The sequence below is a fragment of the Aquila chrysaetos genome, chromosome W (assembly GCF_900496995.4).
Source record: "Aquila chrysaetos chrysaetos chromosome W, bAquChr1.4, whole genome shotgun sequence".
Classification (NCBI taxonomy): domain Eukaryota; kingdom Metazoa; phylum Chordata; class Aves; order Accipitriformes; family Accipitridae; genus Aquila; species Aquila chrysaetos.
Window position 1 is genome coordinate 4,038,619 of NC_054457.1, and position 18,927 is coordinate 4,057,545.

Genomic DNA, 18,927 nt, shown 5'->3' on the forward strand with positions numbered 1-18,927 from the left:
AACGCCTTCAACACCTTAATTGCTTGCGCAAGCTCCATCGTCGCCTGTGCGACCGATCACGTCGGGGTCACCACTATGTAGCAGTGCTACATATCAAGGTGCCGCGATTAGATCACTGGTAGGCCCGGACCAGGGAAGAGACAGATAACACACATAGTGTGAGTGCCAAACTCCGCCCTTTATTGCGCAGTTAATTCCTTTTATACTAACAACAGTAGGTGGGATCACTGATACGTCATAGGGAGGCGACGACTAGCCTTCTACCTTTCCGTGACATCGCGAGATCTTCCAAACGGTGTACCCTACAAACTGCATATAAAGCTGACCAGTTTATAGTTTTGGGGATTGCCCTCTCCATTCCTTTTGTAATTCACTCCTGATACCCCTGCAATCTTTCCATATGTGCAGATCTATTAACATCCCACTTTGGGTCTTGGAGAGGGAAATATTCCTTAATGTCCCCTCCTGTAATCTTATAATGATCTTCAGCAAGGTTCCCTGCTGTTTTTAAAATCAGCTGTTTCTCTGTCTCAGTCATATATTCCAATAATAGCTGTATATCCTTCCAATCAGGGTTATGCTGTTTTACAATAAATTGGAAATGCTTAGTTACACTTACCGGATCTCTCCTATAATCTTTTGCAACCTTTTTCCATTCCCCTAGGTCAGCAGTAGAAAAGGGTACTTTGATTAACATCGTCCCACCATCCGGCCCCACCGCCTCTCGGAGAGGTACTTGTAAAGCTGTTGAGGTAGTTTTCTTCCTAGTACGGGAAGATACAGGGCTGTTCGGGGGGGTCGGAGTTCTTTCCGAGTCTGCATCCTGTTCCTGTGGTCGAGGGGGAGGCTTAAACAAGTCAGTTAGATCTTGTTCTGGTACCTGATGGATTTTATTTGCCTTAGTACATCTTTGTACAATACTACATGCCGAACAGCACCGCCTCAGTTTACCTCTAAGCTCCTTGTTGTTCTCTCGCTCAAGTGCAAGCACCATGGGGTCCTGTGGGGGTACCATTCCACAGTCCCTTTGCCACTCCGGATGATTTCGGAGGGTGAAAAACATGTCTGCATACGAAACCTCATCCCATTTTCCTTCTCTCCTTAAAAACAGCATTAGTTGTAATAGAGTATTATAATCTATTGACCCATTAAGTGGCCACTTAGCGTCACCTTCTAACTTATACAAGGGCCACCATTGATTGCAGTATTTAATAAGGTTCTTTTTACTTTCCGTACCTCCAGTCCCAACAATATCTTTCCAGTGGGCAATTACACAACCCAAAGGACTCTTCCTCAATACTCCTCCTTGATTGTTTCCCATTTTAATACTCCTCCTAATGATTCTTAAGTTTGATTTTGGCTTCTCCTTTAATAAGCTTCCATGCAAATCGTTTCTTACACTTCTTTATATTCTTCCCCCAGTTTTCTCTCTTCCCACACGTCCCAAATTTCTGGAATTAAATTTTCCCTTACACACACCAATCTCACTATTTCGGATTCTTGGTGAGCTCTTTCCCAATCATAAAAGTGTGGAATTTGGGGAAAACACTCAAGGCAGTCTGGTTTCCATCTGCTAGATGTACAGTACCACCTCCTCCCACAAGATTTACACTTCAACAAAACCCAAGCCGGATGCTAATTGCTAATCATTATATAGTCCAGTTGCAAGCCCACATACAAAGCAGGGAATCACCCCTATTAATACGTAAAGACATTCACACATTAACAAACATACATACACCTACAATTTCAACATATCATTTCCACACACCTACACAAAATCTTAACATAAACTTCCAAACATTCACATCATACAATCATCGCTCCAGTTGACAACCTTTCAGCAGCTGCAAAAATAAACCAAGCGCAATTGCGAGGGGGGTCCGCTTACCCTTCTCCTGCCTCTTATATACCAGTCATCGACAGGTCCGTCCTGGCTCCCGATACTGGGAAACAGCGGTCACCCTGGATTTGCTCGATCTACCTCCAAGATCGCTAGCGGCCGCTCTATCGGTCAGCAAATCCCCCTTTTTTTACCATACAGGGTACCCTCCTCCCATACGGGGACTCTGCTGCATGACAGACGTCTCTGTGTGATTTACCAGCTGCCCCGGCCCGTACGATTTACAGGCTCCCTCTGACACACATACCGTTTGGTCCGCGGCTTCAGGAGGTCGTTGTCTGCTCCTGCGGTGAGCGGCTCCTCCGAGGAAAGTGCTCGAGGCGCGCCGAGGGGCGTCCGCTCCGCAGTCGGTCCCGCAGCCGAGCAGAGAGTCTCCTGGCTGGCTCGCCAAACTGACGTGCGGAAACGGACTCCACAATCAGTGAGATTGTAAAGTAGGTATGTTCATTCAGCGCTGGGCAGCACGGGGGGTAGTCCCACCAAAGTCGTGCACGCCCGACTCGGCAGTTCGCTTCAAGTTTATACAGTCAAGTGTTACATATTCACAATACGCCTATACATATGCATGACCTGTCCCCGCTTCATATTAAAATTAGCTCCGAGAGGTCATTTCCATAGTCTCCTCTGAACTGCGCTTGCGCAGTGCCTCTTTATTCTGGTCGTCTGGTGGTCGCAGAGATGAAGATAGATGACTCCTCTTCGTCACCGCTAGTAACCTCTTTTCTTGCGCAGGCTCAGTGATTTCTTGGTATTCACCCAAGCTGCAAGACCAGTCTTAGCTGGCTCTTGGGGCCAGCTCCTGCTTCTTATCAGGAACTGTCTCTACCTTATTGGCTGGTTCTTAGGACCAGCTCTTGTTATCAAGGACTGTCTCTATGTCAGCTAATTTCAACAATGTAAGCACTAAACATCATCTTTCATCCCCCTTTATTATCTCTACTGAGATTCTTTTGACTCCCCTTGTCTCACCCAGGTGTTCTGGGTTTACACCTGGGCATCCCCATAGTGGAGCAGCAGGGTTTAGGTGATGCTCAGGACCACCTTCTTCTTTACCTGTCTTTTTCTGGGGAGTGAGATCTGTTCAAGGTGCAGAGGAAAATGTGCTCCGGCTTGTCACGCCTGCCGCGGGGAGAGGGTTAGGTATTTCATTTTGGATCCTTTTCTTTCTTTTTTGTTAAAAACAAGCCAACCCCTTTAGAGGGAATTGCTGCAACCAGCTTTGTTCATGCCCAAAAAGAAGGGGGGTTTCCTCACATTTGCCCAGATCCAGCAGGCTTACAGCCCCAGGGCTTGGGGAGGAGGCAGCTTGCTCATGGTTGCTGACACTCAGCAGCTACCAGCCAGCTGATCTGCTGTATTGGGTCTGGCTGAGATGGAGTTAATTCTCCCCATAGCAGCCCTCGTAGAGCTCTGCTCTGCATCAGTAGCTAGAAAGGTGTTGATAACACACCAGTGTTTTGGCTACTGCTGAGCAGTGCTGGCACAGCATCAAGGCTGTCTCTCCAACATTTTTGCCCCCCCTCAATGGCAGGCTGGGGCGGGGCAAGATCTTGGGAGGGGACATAACCAGGACAGCTGACCTAAACTAACCAAACAGATATTCCATACCATATGACATCAGCTCAGATATAAAAGCTAAGTAAAGGGAGACGGAAGGGGGGCATTTTTGTCTTCTGGGGCAACCACTACGGGTACTGAAGCCCTGCTTCCCAGGAAGTGGCTAGACATCGCCTGCTGATGGGAAGTAGAGAATAACATCATTTGTTTTTCTTTGCTTTCACTTTATTAAACTGTCCTTATCTTGACCCACAAGCCTTTTGTTATATTTTCTCCCCCCTGTCCAGCTGAGAAGGGGGAGTGATAGAGCGGCTTTGGTGGGCACCTGGCACCCAGCCAGGGTCAACCCACCACAGTCCTTTTTGGCGCCCAACGTGGGGCACAACAACGGCAGTTTTGCATTAAGCGTGCCATAGCTAGTTATTAAGTGGCAAGCTCCTGTGCAGGTGACGGAGCTTGTTGGCTGCTTGCTTATTTCTATCTTGCTGAGTTTGGGAACATGGTAATGCAAATAATGTCTATGTGCTTTGTCCTGGCACTGACGGCTTTGCTGTGTTGTGGGAGCTATCTTGCGGAGGAGATGAAGGAACACATCTCCCTCTCCCTACCGGGCATTGATGTGAATGGTTTTATTATGCAGGCTCCTGAGGTCCTTGTTCACCCTTATGTGAGCTGTTCAATACTAATAATTAATACTGGTGGTATATTATGGGTATTGTGGAATCTGGTGTCGTCCTGGTATGAGAGAAGATAAGTTTCAGGTGAGGCAATACTGAAATGTGCCCTCAAGCGACCAGTCCCTGGGTGGCAGCGTATATGGAAGGATTTGGGCAGATTCCTAGGATGGTTATCACCTCCCATAACCTGGGACTTTACACCCGAACAGGCAAGCAACCCCAGCAAACTGACGCGCCACCTGATAGAAGGGTGCCTTGCCTATCCCAATGAAAACCAGCAGCTTCTCGCACTGTACTGGGGCCTGGCCTATGCCTACCGAGCCATAGTTCAACACTCTCAGAGGACTACGGTTGAGGCAGGGACCCAGACTGCATCCGAGGACACCATGCTCAAGATAGGGACCTAAACAACAACAACCACCACAGTAATTGCCCCAACAGTGAAAAAGAAACAGTGGACAAGGTCAAGGGGTCCATACCATCGATTAGTGAGGGAAGAAGAAGAAGAAGAGGAAAGGTTTAATGTAGAAGCTGGTCCTTCAATAAAGAAATTGGAGGAAGGAGTGAGGGAACTTAAACAGGAAGTGGAAACTACCTGGTCCCTGACGTCCTCAGAACTCCGGGACTTGCGGAAAGACTACAGCCGCCAGCCAGGTGAGCGGATTGCTGCCTGGCTGCTCCGATGCTGGGATAATGGGGCCGACAGTCAGCAACTGGAAGGCAAGGAAGCCCAACAGCTGGGATCCTTTGCTAGAAACCGGGGAATTGAAAGAGGAATTGGAAAAGAGGCAGCAATGTGCAGTCTCTGGAGCCGGCTCCTCTCAAGTGTGAGGGCAAGATATCCATTCAAGGAAAATCTTGTGAATTCCTCAGAAAAGTGGACTACTGCAGATGAAGGCATCCAGTACCTGAGAGAGTTAGCAGTGGTGGAAGTCATCTACAGTGATCTAGATGATGAGGAGGTCTCCAAAGATCCAGAGGATGTCCTGTGCACACGGGCCATGTGGAGAAAGGTGATTCAAGGTGCCCCAGCGTCGTATTCTAACAGCTTGGCAGCAATGTATTGCCCAGATATGGAAATACCAACTGTGGAGAAGGTGTCGTCCTGGCTCCAAAACTTTGAAGAAAATCTCTGCGTCTCCTCATCCCTACAGGACAGTGCCTTGGCTGTTAGGGATGCTCCAAGAAATCAGTCCTCTCCTGCTCAGGTCAGAGGGAAAGGGAGCCCAAGGCGTATGCCGCATGGTGCATTCTGGTTCTTCCTGCGTGACCAAGGGGAGGACATGAGGAAGTGGGATGGTGAACCCACCTTTAAGCTGGAAGCCCATGTACATGAACTGAGAGGGAAGACAGCTCTTAAGAAGGGGTCACCCGAGAAGAAGGCTGTCAGCATCGTTGCTGTAGAGGCCCAAGAAAGCAATCAGCGATCCTCCAGGCATAGAAGAACTGAAACCACCTCCCTTGATTCTGGTGAGGGGACTTCTGGTCTGGCACCGCAAGGGTCAGACAGTGAATACTCTGATGAGGAACAGCAATAGAGGGTCCCTGCCTTCGGCCAGGAGAAGGAAAGGGATGACCGGATGAGGAGATTGAAGTAGACGGACGCCTGTAATCTTGAGAGCAGACAACAGACGACACTTTATTGCTAAAACACACACATACTTATAGTCACATATTCTGCAAAGTCACTGTACACGCGCACAAGCATAAAATATGATTGGTTATATCAACACTGTACATGCGCATAAACATAAGATAGAATTGGTTATACTAACTCTGTACATGCGCATAAACATAGGACATAATTGGTTATACCAATTAAAACATGCGAAACTTGTCTCAGTCTAATTGGTCAAGATAAACTGCCGAATTGAGGTTCTTTGTGCCAAGTTCCCTTTATTGTGGAATGCGCACCTGTGTTCTTCTAATTGGCATCTTTCTTTTTTTGTCTTCTTGTTTATTCTGTTCAAGGTCTTCTAAAGGCATCTGGAATGCTCTTGCGACCGATGTTAGCTAAATATGTGTCCACAACCGGATATACTGGACTGTGTGGATTCGATGGCCTGGCACATCAGACCCACAGAAGTATAAGGCTTTGGTAGACACTGGTGCACAGTGTACGCTGGTGCCATCAGGGTACAGGGGCACAGAACCCATCTGGATCTCTGGAGTGACAAGGGGATGCCAAGAATTGACTATATTGGAGGCTGAGGTGAGCTTGACAGGGGACAAGTGGGAAAAGCACCCCATTGTGACCGGCCCAGAGGCCCCTTGTATCCTTGGCATAGACTACCTCAAGAGAGGGTACTTCAAGGCCCCAAAGGGGTACCGATGGGCTTTTGGTGTAGCCACTGTAAACATAGAGAAGATCAAACAGCTATCTACCCTGCCTGGCCTCTCGGAAGATCCCTTCATTGTGGGATTGCTGCGAGTTGAGGAACAGCAGGTGCCAATCGCTACCAGGACAGTGCACCGGCGGCAATATCGCACAAACCGAGACTCCCTGGCTCCCATCCATGAGCTGATTCATCAACTAGAGAGCCAAGGAGTCATCAGCAAGACTCATTCACCTTTTAGTAGCCCCATATGGCCAGCACAAAAGTCTGATGGAGGGTGGAGGTTAACAGTAGATTATCGCGGCCTGAACGAAGTGACACCACCACTGAGTGCTGCTGTACCAGACATGCTAGAGCTCCACTATGAACTGGCATCAAAGGCAGCCACGTGGTATGCTACAATTTATATTGCCAATGTGTTTTTCTCCATTCCTTTGGCAGCAGAGCGCAGGCCACAGTTTGCTTTCACGTGGAGAGGTGTCCAACACACCTGGAATCGACTGCCCCAGGGGTGGAAGCACAGCCTTACCATTTGTCATGGACTAATCGAAACTGCACCGGAACAAGGCGATACCCCTGAACATTTACAATACATCAATGACATCATTGTGTGGGGCAACGAGGCAGAAGAAGTGTTTGAGAAAGGAAAAAGAATAATTCAGATTCTTCTGAAAGCTGGTTTCACCATAAAGAAAAGCAAGGTCAAGGGACCTGCACAGGAGATTCAGTTCTTGGGAATAAAATGGCAGGATGGACGCCGTCATGTCCCTATGGATGTGGTTAACAAGATAGCAACTATGTCTCCACCAGCTAACAAGAAAGAAGCACAAGCTTTCCTAGGCCTTGTGGGGTTCTGGAGAATGCATATTCCAGGTTATAGTCAGCTTGTGAGCCCTCTCTATCGAGTAACCCGGAAAAAGAACTATTTTGAATGGGGCCCTGAGCAACAACAAGCCTTTGAGCATATCAGACAGGAAATAGCTCGTGCAGTAGCTCTTGGGCCTGTCCGGACAGGACCAGATGTACAAAATGTGCTCTACGCTGCAGCTGGGGAGCATGGTCTCAACTGGAGCCTCTGGCAGAAAACACCAGGAGAAACCCGAGGTCGACCATTAGGGTTTTGGAGCCGGGGGTACCGAGGATCAGAAGCCCACTACACCCCGACTGAAAAAGAGATACTAGCAGCATATGAGGGGGTTCGAGCCGCTTCAGAAGTTGTTGGTACAGAAGCATATCTCCTCTTGGCACCACAATTGCCTGTGCTACACTGGATGTTCAAAGGAAACATCCCCTCTACACATCATGCAACCAGCACTACATGGAGTAAGAGGATAGCATTGATCACGCAACAAGCTCGACTGGGGAAATCCAACTACCCAGGAATTCTGGAAGAGATCATGGACTGGCCAGAAGGCAGAGATTTTGGAGCATTGCCTGAGGAGGTGGCTCGTGCCCAAGAGGCACCACCATATAATGAGTTATCAGAAGACGAAAGGCGTTATGCTTTGTTTACTGATGGATCCTGTCATGTGGTAGGGAACCATCGGAAGTGGAAAGCTGCTGTGTGGAGTCCCACACGACAAGTCGTTGAGGCCACTGAAGGAGAAGGCGAGTCAAGTCAGTTTGCAGAAGTGAAAGCTATCCAACTAGCCCTAGATATTGCTGAACAAGAAAAGCGACCAGTACTCTACCTCTATACTGACTCCTGGATGGTGGCTAATGCCCTATGGGGGTGGCTACAGCAGTGGAAGAAGACCAATTGGCAACGCAGGGGTAAACCCATCTGGCCAGCTGCATTGTGGCAGGACATTGCTGCCCGGGTAGAACACATGACTCTAAAGGTACGTCACGTAGATGCTCACATGCCCAAAAGCCGTGCCACTGAAGAACATCGAAATAATGAACAGGTAGACAAGGCTGCCAAAATAGAAGTAGCTCAGGTGGACCTGGACTGGGAGCATAAGGGTGAGCTATTTGTAGCTCGATGGGCCCATGAGACATCGGGACATCTAGGGAGAGATGCAACCTATAGGTGGGCTCGTGATCGAGGGGTGGACCTGACCATGGAGGCCATCACACAGGTCACTCATGAATGTGAAACGTGTTGCAATCAAGCGAGCCACCAGAGTAAAGTCTCCCTGGAACAGAGGGCGGTGGCTGGGGTTTCGATATGGTGAGGCCTGGCAAATTGACTACATCGGACCACTGCCACGAATACGCCAAGGCAAGCGCTACATACTCACGATGGTGGAAGCAACTACTGGTTGGCTAGAAACATATCCTATAAACCATGCCACTGCCCAAAACACCATCTTAGGCCTCGAAAGGCAAATTTTATGGCGACATGGTACCCCAGAAAGAATTGAATCAGACAATGGGACTCATTTCCGAAATAACCTCATAAGCTCCTGGGCAAAGAAACATGGCATCGAGTGGGTGTACTACATCCCCTATCACCCGCAAGCATCTGGAAAAATTGAGAGATAAAATGGACTGTTGAAGACTATGTTGAGAGCGCTAGGCAATGGGACATGGAAGCATTGGGATACAAATTTAGCAGAAGCCACCTGGCTGGTTTAACACCAGAGGATCTGCTAACCGTCCTGGTCCTGCCCAAACAAAACCCCTACATACTGTGGGAGGAGATAAGGTCCCCGTAGTGCACATGGGGAAGTGGCTGGGGAAGGCAGTGTGGATTTCTCCTCCCATGGGAAAAGGCAAACCCATTCGTGGGATTGTCTTTGCTCAGGGACCTGGGTGTACTTGGTGGGTAATGCGGAAGGATGGGGAGACCCAGTGTGTGCCTCAAGGACATTTAACCTTGGGGGAAAAATAATCTGTGATGTGAGTTGTATGTTGTAGGAAGTACTGTAGCAGGAATGACCTGAACTGCAGAGGAGTGAACTTAGCAAGGAACCAGACAAGTGCATCGGTGACCCAAACCAAGCCGGTGTTGGTGCCCAACGATCGAACATACTGCTTCTCCTGTCCTGACCACTCATCTTGACGGATGGGGCCCAAGTCATAACCTGTGTGTGAACATCTGGAGGAGTGGAATAAGCCCATAGAATATCTATCTGTTAAATGACAGGGGATAGTAGTTAATAAGAATGTATAAATCTGTATGTTGGGTATAAAAGTGGTTTAAGTATGTAGTTTCAGTTCTAAGTGTTGGTAAGAAGGGATTTCAGTAATGATAATTAAATACAATGGCGTGGTTAGAAGATATCTGTATTAAATTATGTAGGACCTGAGCATGATGCAAATGGTATGGAATAAGGGGTGGAGATTGTATTGGGTCTGGCTGAGATGGAGTTAATTCTCCCCATAGCAGCCCTCGTAGCGCTCTGCTCTGCATCAGTAGCTAGAAAGGTGTTGATAACACACCAGTGTTTTGGCTACTGCTGAGCAGTGCTGGCACAGCATCAAGGCTGTCTCTCCAACATTTTTGCCCCCCCTCAATGGCAGGCTGGGGCGGGGCAAGATCTTGGGAGGGGACATAACCAGGACAGCTGACCTAAACTAACCAAACAGATATTCCATACCATATGACGTCAGCCCAGATATAAAAGCTAAGTAAAGGGAGACGGAAGGGGGGCATTTTTGTCTTCTGGGGCAACCACTACGGGTACTGAAGCCCTGCTTCCCAGGAAGTGGCTAGACATCGCCTGCTGATGGGAAGTAGAGAATAACATCATTTGTTTTTCTTTGCTTTTGCGTGTGACCTTTGCTTTCACTTTATTAAACTGTCCTTATCTTGACCCACAAGCCTTTTGTTATATTTTCTCCCCCCTGTCCAGCTGAGGAGGGGGAGTGATAGAGCGGCTTTGGTGTGCACCTGGTGCCCAGCCAGGATCAACCCACCACATCTGCGGATCTGCAGCTCCTCTTCCTCCCATGGCCAGGTTTGTTTCTTGCTCTCCCTTGTCCTTACTTTACTTTTCCCCTCTGGATCCCTGGCGCTGTGCTTGGCCAAGCCCGGCCAGCCCACGGCCAAGGAAAAGCCATTAGGCTCTTGGCACAGCCCACTTCCATGGGGCCATGCAGTGGGGGAGCAGTCTGGAGCCAAAACGCAGCCCGGGGCCATGTCAGGTGGAGGTCCTGTACTGCTTGCTCCCAACAAAATTAGCCTTTCTCTTGCCCAGAGACGTTGCAGGGCTTTGTGTGCATGGCAGGAGCAAGGCACTTTCCTGCCCGGGGCTGCTGGTGCGGTACCTCCTGCAGCCGTGCTTTGCTGCATATCACACCCCCTACATACCCCCCAAAACCAGCCACAAGCTGCTGGTACCCTGCCCCCATTTGGCCAGCCAGGGGCTGTGGAGAAGCTGGGATTTACCCACCTTCACTGCGAAGCATCCCCAGGCTGGAGCAGCCAGGGCACACAGGGGATGGGGAGGGAACAGCGCTGTGGATGAGCTGAATTAAATCTTCCAGGGAGGCAGTTTGATTAAAATTAGGAGCAGCTGCCTGGAAATTTATTATGTGGTGTCTTTTATGGCTTTTAATTAGCCCTGTCTGTTAAAGATGCTGTCGGTGGGCTGATCCAGCTCCTGCCCAGCCTCCTCCTGCCCCCTCCCAGTCTCTGCTCCTACCTCGCTGAACCTCTTTCCCCCAAAAAATAATAATTATGGCAATGATTTGGCACTTATTGCCCCGGGGTTGTTCTCCACGTGGGGCTCAGGCTCTTCTCCACATGTGTTGTCTGCCCAGGTTAATCGGAGATGGTGTCTGGTACTCCACATACAGCACCTGGCATGTCACAGCCCAGTGGCGGTGGGCTGGGAGGAGCTGCTGCAATTGAAATGGCAAAGGGATGACAAGAGGTCCCCTGATTCAGAGGTTCTTCTGAGACTATTTATAACCTCTTCTTATTCAGAGATGGGTGCTCCGGGACTTGGTGGAGGTGGGAACTCTCCTAACAGTCCGTTTTCTTCTCCTGAGAGCCCCAGGCTTGCTGCAAAGACATCTTCCTTCCCACTCCTCTGCAAAAAGCACTAGAGAAAAGAGAGCATCATGTACACCTTCCTGCCTGAGAACTTCATGCCAGTGAAGCAGAAGCCTTCCAAGGAGCTGAGGCCCATGCTCGAGGCCATCGTACTGGGCCTCATCCTGTTCATTGCCATGATGGTGGCTTGGTGTCCCTGCAGAAGGTGGAGCGGCTCAAGACGGAGCTGATGGACCTGCGGCTGGATGGTTTCATCATCAGGAACCAGCATGGGGAGGTGGTCTTCTGTCTGGCCTTCCGCTCAGGCAATATCATGGTTTAACCCCAGCCGGCAACTAGGCACCATGCAGCTGCTCACTCACTCCCCCCACCTCCCAGTGCGATGGGGAGGAGAATCAGAAAAAAAGTAAAACTCGTGGGTTGAGACAAGAACGGTTTAATAACTAAAGTAAAATAAAACGTAATACTAACAATAATAAAATATAATAATAATTGTAATGAAAAGGAATATAATAATTAAAAAAAAAAAAAGAAAAAAAAGAAAGAAAACCCAAGAAAAGACAAGTGATGGACAATGCGATTGCTCACCACCCACTGAACGTTGCCTGAGCAGCGATCCACCCCTCCCGGCCAACTCCCCCCAGTTTATATACTGAGCATGATGTTCTATGGTATGGAATATCCCTTTGGCTAGTTCAGGTCAGCTGTCCTCGCTATGCTCCCTCCCAGCTTCTTGTACACCTGCTTGCTGGCAGAGCATGGGAAACTGAAAAATCCTTAACTTAGGATAAGCGCTACTTAGCAACAACTAAAACATCAGTGTGTTATCAACATTATTTGCACACTAAATCCAAAACACACTGTACCAGCTACTAAGAAGAAAATTAACTCTATCCCAGCCAAAACCAGGACAGGCAACCTCGACCTGGAGTCATGCTCCAAGGAGGGTGAGATTTTGAGCTGCACGCAGTCGGGTGGGGGGCCGCTGAACTTCTTCATCCAGACAGTGAAGCCCAGAGACACGGTGATGTGCTATCGTGTGTGCTGGGAGGAGCTGGCAGCTGGCCTGGCAGTGGAGCACACCATGTTCTGGGAAAACGCCCACTGGTATGGGTGCTCAGAGATGAGCACCCAGCACTTGGCCCATCCACCTGGCTGGCTACCAGGAGCCGGTGCTCTAAGTGATGAGCAACGTCTACTCCTTCCACAACAGCTTTGGTGGCATCCTGGAGCGCTACTGGCTCTCCTCCAAGGAGGCAGCCATCAAGATCAGTGACTCTGTGCCATTCCACCTGGGCTTCAGCACCACCGAGCATGCAAGCCTATGGGGACTTTGACTTTGACCCTGTCAAGTTCCCCAATGTAACAGAGATGTTTGCAAAACTGAGGGAGGATGGGTTTAAGGTCACCCTGTGGACTCACTCTTTCATAAACTACAATTCCTCCAATTTTGGGGTGGGGATGGAGCATCAGCTGTTCATCAACGAGCCATCAGGGTGGCTGCCAGCCATGGTGGAGTAGTGGAACGGCATCAGGGCCATCCTGGACTTCACCAACCCAGCGGCCCGGGACTGGTTCCAGAGCCACCTGCGCCAGCTCCGCCACAAGTACGGCATCTCAACCTTCAAGTTCGATGTGGACGAGACCAGCTGCCTGCCCAAGCAGTTCAGCACCTTCTGGCTGCTCTTGGACTCCAGCATCTGGCCATGGTGCTACACAGAGATGTCCATCCCCTTCTACGAGCTGGCTGAGGTGCGGGTGGGCTACCAGCCGCAGAACATCTCCTGCTTCTTCTGCATCATTGACCGCGACTCCGTCTGGGACTACGAGCTTGGCCTCAAGTCCCTCATCCCCATGGTGCTCACCATCAGCGTGCTGGGGTACCACTTCATATCCACTGACATTACTGGGGGGAATTTTTTCCCCAGTAAGACAGATGGGGCAGTGGAGATCCCAGACTGGGAGCTATCCATGTGGTGGCTGGAGCTGTTGGCTTTTATGCCCTCCATGTAGTTCTCCATCCTGCCCTGGCTCTACAACAAGAAGGTAGTGGAGGTCGCACAGAGGTTCACAGAGCAACATGAATCACTAGTGGCCCCGCTGCTGCTGGAGCTGGCCAGGGAGGTCACCGACACGGGCGACCCCATCATCTGGCCCATCTGGTGGATCTCACCCCACAACGAGGCCGCTCACAGAATCGACTCCCAGTTCCTCATTGGGGACATCCTCATGGTGGCACCCGTCCTGGAGATGGGCAAGCAGGAGCGTGATGTCTACCTGCTGGTGGGCAAGTGGCACAGCTACAAGGGGGAGTTGTTTGAGAAGACTCCGGTGCTGCTCACGGACTATCCCATTGACCTGGATGAAGTCGCCTGTTTCCTCTGGGTTTCCTAACAGGCTCCTCCATCAGCTTTGCAATGGTCTCAGGGATTAATTAACCAATGACTTTAATGATCTGGGAATTTTAATAGTTTTTAAAGTAGAAATACCTTAGTATGAAATTTGAAGAAAACATTGTGACCTCTGTTTTGTGTGGCAAGTGCTGTAGAATAACTTACTTATTAAAATATATCGGATGGATGTCTTGGTTATTGCAGTATGACAAATATAAAGTATAGAAACACAGTCTCTGCTCGTAATCTTTTTCCCAGCAAAAAATGCTACACATGCTTCTGATTTATAAAGGAAATTTCATGGACTCCTTTGTTATCCAGTTTCATAGCTGATCCCTTGAGATATTTATAACTTTCATTTACTTAGTGAAGGAAGCAGTCAGAGCAGAGTACTTTTTTTACAAAAAGCAGTCTGTGATTATCCTGAAGAGGAAGGCACCCAATTTTCATCCTGCACGTCACATGGGTGCTGATGCAGGAGCAAGGGGAGTTTGCCTTTTCCACAGCCTGAGTTATCTGAGCAAGCATAAAGAAGCTATAGCACTTGCTAACACTGTGGCAACCATTTTCCCCCCTTTTTTGGAAGAAATTATTGAGAACCATGTCTGTGGTGTGGATTTGGCCAAGCCTGTTAGCATGTGGTGAAATCTCACTGGCAGTCAAGATCAAAACCTAGCACCAAGTCATGCATGGGTTAGGACCTAATAAGATCCATGTGTGTTTTGGGACTGCATTTAGATCCAACGTATGCAATCCATCGGATCCCAAGAGAAGACTCAGCCATCAACCTCCTGAGAGATCTCGGACAAGTAACAAACCAGCCTGAGTGCCCTTCTGCCTCAGTTTCTCCATGGAAAATGTCCTCCCATGCCATCAGCTGTGTTGATGGAGATTTTTGTCCATGAGCCAGCATCCTTCTGCCCATGGAGGTGACTTCTGGGTGAAGGCATCTCAGCAGCACCTGCAGGCTTGGGGGAAGCGGACTGGCTGTGAAATGCTCTCCATTCTTGGTCCAATCTTCCCTATTTTTAAGCAAAGGCAAGTTTAAAGGTGACATGACTGAGCAGTTTAGGAGAGTCCTGGGGTCTCTGGGCTGTGATGCCCCTTCCCAAAGTGAGAGACTGATTCCTTTGCCAACCCCAGCGGGCTGCTAGTGGGCACCTGGAAGGTAAAGCTGTACATGGCCCCAAAGCAGGAGAAAGCCCCTTTCCTTAGGGGTTTGCCCCAGAGCTGGTCCATATAATGAGTGAACAGGGACTGGAGAGCATCGCGGTCACTCCAGAGTTGGTTTGGTCCTCATGTGAAGCAGCCCCAAAGCCGGCTCAGACCCCCCCATTGCCCATCAGCATGGTCATGGCAGCACAAGAGCAGTGCCAAGGGGGACGAGCCAGAACATCTTCTAGATGCCCCTGAAAGCAAGGTGAAAAAGCAGCCTGAGCCACAGTAATGCTATCACTGGTGTGGCAATGGGGAGGGAAAACCCCCCCACCCTTTAATCTAGGGATATGAAAGGGAAAGCAATGCTCTATCTGGCAGCAGTGTTCAGGGTTAACAGACCATCTCCGGGTCCTTACCGTGGGCTTCCTCCTGCTCCAGGATAGCGGTTTCCACTGATGTATCTCCCTGAGGACGAGAAAGCATTTATGAACACTTTCATTCTTGGTCGCTGCTTCTAAGCCCCAGCAAAACTCCTCTGGCTGTTGTTGCAGCAAGAAAAAAGCTTTCTGAAATGCTGATGCCCACAGTGCTGGGGAGAGGTGGGAAAGCCACACGCAGGGCTCTGCCGCCCTCCTGCGTCACAGGCTGGGGAAAAAAATGCATCAACTCGGGATGATACGAGCTGCCTGGTCCCATTTGGCTGCAAAAATCCCTCCCCCAAATCCCCATCCCTTTCTGGTCTTTCCCCCAGTGACTTTCCTTGCTGTAGAATAACTTAATGATTAAAATATATTGGATGGATGTCTTGGTTATTGCAGTATTCCCGTTGGTATCCCTTTATTATGAAAATGATGGGAGCAACCAGAGGAGTGCCTTCAATCCCCTCCCAGCGGTTTCAGGCACTGTCAGAAAGGTCATGGAGGAAATTCCCTGTTAGACACACAGTCCTCCTTCCTCTCCCCTCAAAAGAAAGGATTTTATTATCAAAGTTTTTTCTTTTTATTTAACTGTATGAATAAATGAGTAAGATTATAGAGTGCCCTTATTTTTCTAAATGCTGTAGTTAGGGCATAAGTGGCTGTGGCTATTCAATGCTCCAGCTAGGAGAAAGGTAAAGCTGTTGGGAGGATGTAAGGGATGATGCTGAAGAGTGGGTATATGTGGGTGACTCTCCATGGGTCCAAGCCTTCCCCGCATGTCAGGGACAGGCTCTGGGCAAATGTGAGGAAACCCCCCTTCTTTTTGGGCATGAACAAAGCTGGTTGCAGCAATTCCCTCTAAAGGGGTTGGCTTGTTTTTAACAAAAAAGAAAGAAAAGGATCCAGAATGAAATACCGAACCCTCTCCCCGCGGCGGGCGTGACAAGCCGGAGCACATTTTCCTCTGCACCTCGAACAGATCTCACTCCCCAGAAAAGGACAGGTAAAGAAGAAAGTGGTCCTGAGCATCACCTAAACCCTGCTGCTCCACTATGGGGATGCCCAGGTGTAAACCCATAACAACACCTGGGCACAGGCTCAATAAAACACACAGCATTTTATATTAGTCTTGAAGCACGTATTGGGCCAGACGCTGCAGCTGGGGGGACCTTTTCATTGCTGGCCGGGTCATTTTAACCTTCCCCTGGGAGCCAGTAACTTTCTAGGCTGCCAGTTGCTTTAAATGGGATTACGGCAGCATTAGGAAGCAATTAGCCTGAACGGGCAATAGGTTTAGCTAAACAACTTGTCCCATGGCCAAGTCCCACGGAGCCCTCCCACGGGATGGGGGTGGCTCCAACCACCCCAGCTGTGTCACCCAGGGCTGGATCCTGCCCCCCAGGAGGGGAACGGGGCCCTCACCCACCAGGACATGTGATGAGAGGCTGGTTGAGCCCAGCAAAAATTGGGCATTAAAGGCAGGGAGGAGATGGTGGTGGGAAGATGCTGTGTTTAGGTTAAACCTTCATCCCCTCTATCAATCCCCCCTTGGCTTTAGGGTGAACCAGAAGCAGTGCAAGATTGTACCAGGGACGGGGTGGGGGAAGGTTTGCAGAAGGGTCCTGGCCAAAACCGAGTGATGCTGCAAGTGGCAAGATGCTTCTGGAAACACAGATGGGTATGCTGAACCCAAACGAGCTCCCTCCCTTGCGGCACTGGGAATATTTGGAATGCCAGCAAGAGCGATGCAAATACCTACCACTACCAGAGATGCGCCTGTGTCTCCTGTGTGCCTTATCTTGGGACTGGGAAGCTCAAGGAAGGAGAAAAGAAAATACAGCTGGCCACTGAGGAGGGCTAGCAAATTATTTGGAAAAAATAATTTTTAAAAGTTTTCACGTTTTCTGAAAAAAGCTCTCATCTAGGGTTTTAAGCCCAAGAAATGGCTGATCCCACTGCGGCGGGATCGGCCACCTCCTCACCTCCATGTGAAATTGAGAGCGACACAGTAAAAAGAATCCCAAGGAGAATATCTTTCCTTTAATGGATACAGAAGGGAACGTAGCAACCAGTGATGAGGAAAAGGCCGAGGTACTTAATGCCTTCTTTGCCTGAGTCTTTAATAGTGAGTCCAGTCATCCTCAGGGTACTCCACCCCTTGAGCTGGAAGGTAAGGATGAAGAGCACAACATACCCCCCTTAATCCAGGAGGAATTAGTTAGGGACCTACTTCACCATCTGGACACTCACAAATCTATGGGACCTGATGGGATCCATCCAAGAGTACTGAGGGAACTGGCAAAGGTCCTTGCCAAGCCACTCTCTATCATCTGTCAGCGATCCTGGTCAACAGGGGAGGTCCCAGAGGACTGGAGGCTTGCCAATGTGACTCCCATTTATAAGAAGGGTCGGAGGGAGGATCCGGGAAACTACAGGCCTGTCAGCCTGACCTTGGTACCAGGGAAGATTATGGAACGGCTTGTCTTGAGAGAACTCACATGGCAAGTCCAGGATAAGAAGGGGATCAGGCCCAGTCAGCATGGGTTTACAAAAGGCAGGTCCTGCTTGACCAACCTGATCTCCTTCTATGACCAGGTGACCCGCCTAGTGGATGAGGGAAAGGCTGTGGATGTTATCTACCTGGACTTCAGCAAGGCCTTTGACACTGTCTCTCATGGCATACTCCTTGAGAAACTGGCGTCTCGTGGCCTGGATAAGTGCACTCTTCGCTGGGTGAAAAACTGGCTGGATGGACGAGCCCAGAGGGTTGTGGTGAATGGGGTGAAATCCAGTTGGCGGCGGGTCACAAGTGGTGTTCCCCAGGGCTCAGTGTTGGGCCCTGTTCTGTTTAATATCTTGATCGATGATTTGGATGAGGGGATCGAGTGCGCCCTCAGCAAGTTTGCAGCCGACACCAAGTTGGGGGGAAGGGTCGATCTGCTTGAGGGTAGGGAGGCTCTACAGAGAGATCTGCACAGGCTGGATCGATGGGCTGAGGCCAATCGTATGAAGTTCAATAAGGCCAAGTGCCGGGTCCTGCACTTCGGTCACGGCAACCCCATGCAGCGCTACAGGCTTGGGGAAGAGTGGCTGGAAAGCTGCCCGGCAGAGAGGGACCTGGGTGTGCTGGTTGACAGGCGGCTGAACATGAGCCAGCAGTGTGCCCAGGTGGCCAAGAAGGCCAACGGCATCCTAGCCTGTATCAGAAATAGTGTGGCCAGCAGGAGCAGGGAGGTGATTGTTCCCCTGTACTCGGCACTGGTGAGGCCGCACCTTGAGTACTGTGTTCAGTTTTGGGCCCCTCACTCCAGGAAAGACATTGAGTTGCTGGAGCGTGTTCAGAGGAGGGCAACCAAGTTAGTGAGGGGCCTGGAGCACAAGTCTTATGAGGAGCGGCTGAGGGAACTGGGGCTGTTCAGTCTAGAAAAGAGGAGGCTGAGGGGAGACCTTATCGCTCTCTACAACTACCTGAAAGGGGGTTGTAGTGAGGTGGGTGTTGGTCTCTTCTGTCAGGTGGCTGGAGATAGGACAAGAGGAAA

At 49.7% G+C, this 18,927-nt stretch overlaps 1 pseudogene; it reads left to right on the plus strand.

Moving 5' to 3' along the window:
* Positions 1-11,486: 11,486 nt before the first annotated feature.
* Positions 11,487-13,812, plus strand: LOC121232740 (annotated as a pseudogene).
* The last annotated feature ends 5,115 nt before the right edge of the window (positions 13,813-18,927 follow it).